Source organism: Chiloscyllium plagiosum, unplaced genomic scaffold, assembly GCF_037043375.1.
Source record: "Chiloscyllium plagiosum isolate Xiang-an unplaced genomic scaffold, Cpla_swu_hap1 HiC_scaffold_35, whole genome shotgun sequence".
NCBI classification, from domain to species: Eukaryota; Metazoa; Chordata; class Chondrichthyes; order Orectolobiformes; family Hemiscylliidae; genus Chiloscyllium; species Chiloscyllium plagiosum.
Genome location: NW_028270173.1, coordinates 25,022,569 through 25,026,302, shown reverse-complemented (window position 1 = coordinate 25,026,302; position 3,734 = coordinate 25,022,569). Strand labels below are relative to the sequence as shown.

The window sequence follows — 3,734 nt, the reverse complement described above, 5'->3', positions numbered from 1 at the left end:
TGGCGATGTTTTTCTACAAGCTCTACCATCGGGGAGAAGGTACAGAAGCCTGAACACATGCACCAGCCGGTTTCGAAACAGTTTCTACCCCACTGTTGTTAGAATACCGAATGGACTCACAAACTCTTAGCATTTGCCTGTACTTGTGTTTTTGTGTTTGCTGTTGTCTACCTATTATTTACTTAGCTCTGCTATTTAACTCTGGGATCTGCCTGTATTGATCGCAAGACAAAGTTTTTTCACTGTGCCCCCAGACAGTAACAATAAATACGATTCAATTCAGGTCTTTTCACTTTCAACTATTCGGGGGGCGGAGCAGAAAATAGGCGTTCTCTGACTGGATATATTAAATAGCAGCAGCATTCAGCGAGCGAGCATTTCTCACACTGCTCAGCTAAATTTCCATTGGTTGAGGGGTAAGGTGGCGGAACTCAGAGCTCAGGCAGTTAGCACCGCGTCGGGGGTTCGAGTCTCAGGGGCACCCCGTTCCACCCGCTTTCCTTCCTGGTTCAGCAGGTCGAATCCCAGCGACAAAACCCAAGGTACGCCAAAGTAAAAGTCTGTAAGACTATCTGATCGTCCGGGAACGGCTGTGTGCGTGTTGGGGCGAGGGGGTTGCTGGCTTGTGATAACACCTCAGAAAACTTCATCTTACTGAGGTGTTGGGGAGGGGGTGCTGGAAACAAAGGATTCGTGCAACGATAGGCAGAATCTGTCCGCTGGAGAGGAAACAAAAGGCTCAGAGATTAAACGAATTTTATTTTAAAATGCACCCGTAACGGGGACACAACTGCCTGTTATAAATATTTGTTTGTACTTTATGATTTCCGAGTATAGCAGAGAGAGAGAGACACACACACAGATGTGTCTGGGAGGTAAGAGTTAACAATCACACAACCCCAGGTTATAGTCCAACAGCTGGAAATGTGTTGCTGGAAAAGCGCAGCAGGTCAGGCAGCATCCAGGGAACAGGATAATCGACGTTTCGGGCATAAGCCCTTCTTCAGGTCCAACAGGTTTATTTGGAAGCACTAGCTTTCGGTGCTCTGCTCCTTCATCGGGCGGTTGTGTGATTTTGTTAACTTTGTCGAACACCGGCTCCTCCCAATCCTGGAAGATACAAGCAGAGAGAGTGGGTAAGGGAGACAGATGGACATTGATTTGGAGAAATGGGCAGATCTGGGCGTAAGATAAGGGAAGTTTCTCTCTCTCTCTCTCTCCACCCCTCTCTTTCTTTCTCTCTCTTCCCCCCACCCGAGAGGGAAAGAAAGACCAACATTCACATGCAGAATATTTATTGCAGGTGACGAACATGACTTCAAAACGAAATCCTGCAAATAACCGAATAGATGTTCGGATTTGGAGAAGGTAAGATATTGCCCGGAATCCCCCCCCAAACGCTTTATGAATGTTTAACTTTCCGGTGTTGGGGGATTGGAGCTCGATGGATAATTATTCCTCGGTTTCTAACGTGTTGGTATTTTCCTCGTTAAAAATCACACAACGCCAGGTTATAGTCCAACAGGTTTAATCGGAAGCACTAGTTTTCGGAGCGACGCTCCTTCATCAGGTGGTTGTGAGCGATGGTCCGAAAGCTAGTGCTTCCGATTAAACCTGTTGGACTATAACCTGGTGCTGTGTGCTTTGTAACTTTGTCCACCCCAGTCCAACAGCGGCATCTCCGAATCCTGGTATTTTCCTGTTTTGCAGGGTGTGCGAGATACTCCTGGCGGTCAGCGTCTCTGCCTTTCTGGATCGCTGCATTGAAGCTAAATATGAAAAGCCGAGCTAACAGAGGGGATGTCCTCAACACCCAAACCTGAGAGAGAGTTCAGTGCAGGAGGGGAAATTCCGTGCGTTGACCCCGGCGGTTGTAATTGTAAGAATATTTTGAGTCGGGGAACGCCAGAAAGGAAATTTCTCAACAGTCCCCCCCACTCCAGCGGGGACTCGGAGTTGAGAGACCCTTTTTAGCTGAGCAGGTTAGAAATGGAGTTAATAACGATATTGTATCAATATTTATTGATGTGCTGTGTGTAACATGCACAGTCAGATGGGGGGGGGGGGGGGGGGGGGTTAGAAGAGAAAGGCGATGCTGAAACTGTGTGGGTGTGTGGGTTATTGGGCTTTATTTAAACATGGTGTATCAGTTCCTCATCGTCGGGAGAGTGACGAAGCGGGAAGCAACCCAGTGCCAAACGGGCAGGCGGACAATGTGACTGTGTAAAACATGGAGACAGCAGTCTGTGCCAAACAAGAGCAGAAAGCAGCCGGAAAACAGGAAAAGGAAAGGGAGACAGCAAGGTGCTGGAAGGCGGGGTCAATAGATGTGGAGCTGGAAGATCACAGCTGGGTCAGACAGCATTTCCCAGGAGCAGGAATGTCATTGTTACCAGCCTTGGGAGAGGAGGGGGGGGGGAGACCCGGAAGAAAAAAAGAGGGTGTGTGGGGGGAGGTGATAGGTAAGGGCTGATGGTGATGGGTTTGTGTGTTGGGTGCATTCCAGTAGGAAGTGCTTTTCTGCATCATCACTTTATCTACCATGTCTTCCGATATTTCCCTCTGCTCCCAATTGCACACTGTTTCCCAAACACTGCTGTCCAGTCTCGCTGTTGGAATGCACGCTGTTCATTGCCTCGCCTGGCTGGATCTATTGGTTAAAAACAATGACTGCAGATGCTGGAAACCAGATTCCGGATTACTGGAAGAGCACAGCAGTTCAGGCAGCATCCGAGGAGCAGTAAAATCCTGCTACAGGATAAAGGAGGATGGTAAATGTTCCCGATTCAGGAACATTTGAGAATTGAGATTCCGCTGGGAAGGCGAGAAACCTTCAAATGCTTCACTTTCCAGTTCAGACAAGTGACCAGCTTGAGTGTCACATTCAATAGCTGAGCCTGGAGAGCTCACATCTCTATTTTAATTGTCACTTTTTAACAGCCAACATTGTAAAAAAAAAATAAACATTCTTTCATAAAACTGCTTTTTTTGAGTGGCTAGATTTTGTAAGAAACACAGAAATTGCAGGAGAAACTTAAGAGGTCTGGTAGCATCTGTGGAGAGAAAACAGAATCAAGGGTTCGGGTCCAGTGACTTCTTCAGAACTGATGGTAGTTGGGGCAAGGTAATATATGCTGAAGATAAGGGGTGGCTGCTGGTGTAAAGGAGTAAGAGGTGGAGAGGGAACCCCGAGGGGGAGAGAGAGGAAAAAAAACAGAGGTGGCCAATGGGCTGGATAATAGTGAGCCAGGGAGAGTGAGGAGCTTGTAATAGGGACTGAAAATGGGTTGGTCATGCTGGAAGTTGATGACAGGGGCCGGGGTGTGGGCAAAGACCATTGAAGGCATGAATTTGGGATCTTTTGAGGGACACACAGCAGAGGAAAGGGGACTACTCTTCGGGAGGAGTGCTGGGTCACTGCTGGGGCGAACACATTAGGGAGAGAGGCTTGGAACTAGTGAGATGGGCACTGGGAGGGGGATCTGTTCTGGGTGAGAGGGTGGCTGTAGAGTAAGTCACACCTTTGGAATGGATCACAGGGTCACTATTAGGGTTAGGTCCATGGCTAAGGGTGGGAGGGGGAGAGGATTATTGCTGGAACAGTGGGTCATTGCTGAATAAGGAAGCCACTTCCGGGGAAAGGCTTTATTTTTGTGATGGGAGTTCCACTGTGAAGACAAACTCTTTTCAGTCATGGTGCAGTTAGTTCGGCCAACATTTATTGTCCATCTCAA

General features: G+C 48.0%; 1 long non-coding RNA gene across 1 annotated transcript; it reads left to right on the top strand.

Moving 5' to 3' along the window:
- The first annotated feature begins 374 nt into the window (after positions 1-374).
- LOC148140473 (uncharacterized) lies at positions 375-2,982 on the top strand. The gene is made up of 3 exons (XR_015753058.1): positions 375-542; positions 1,304-1,368; positions 1,711-2,982. It is a non-coding gene; the product is annotated as an uncharacterized LOC148140473 (long non-coding RNA).
- The last annotated feature ends 752 nt before the right edge of the window (positions 2,983-3,734 follow it).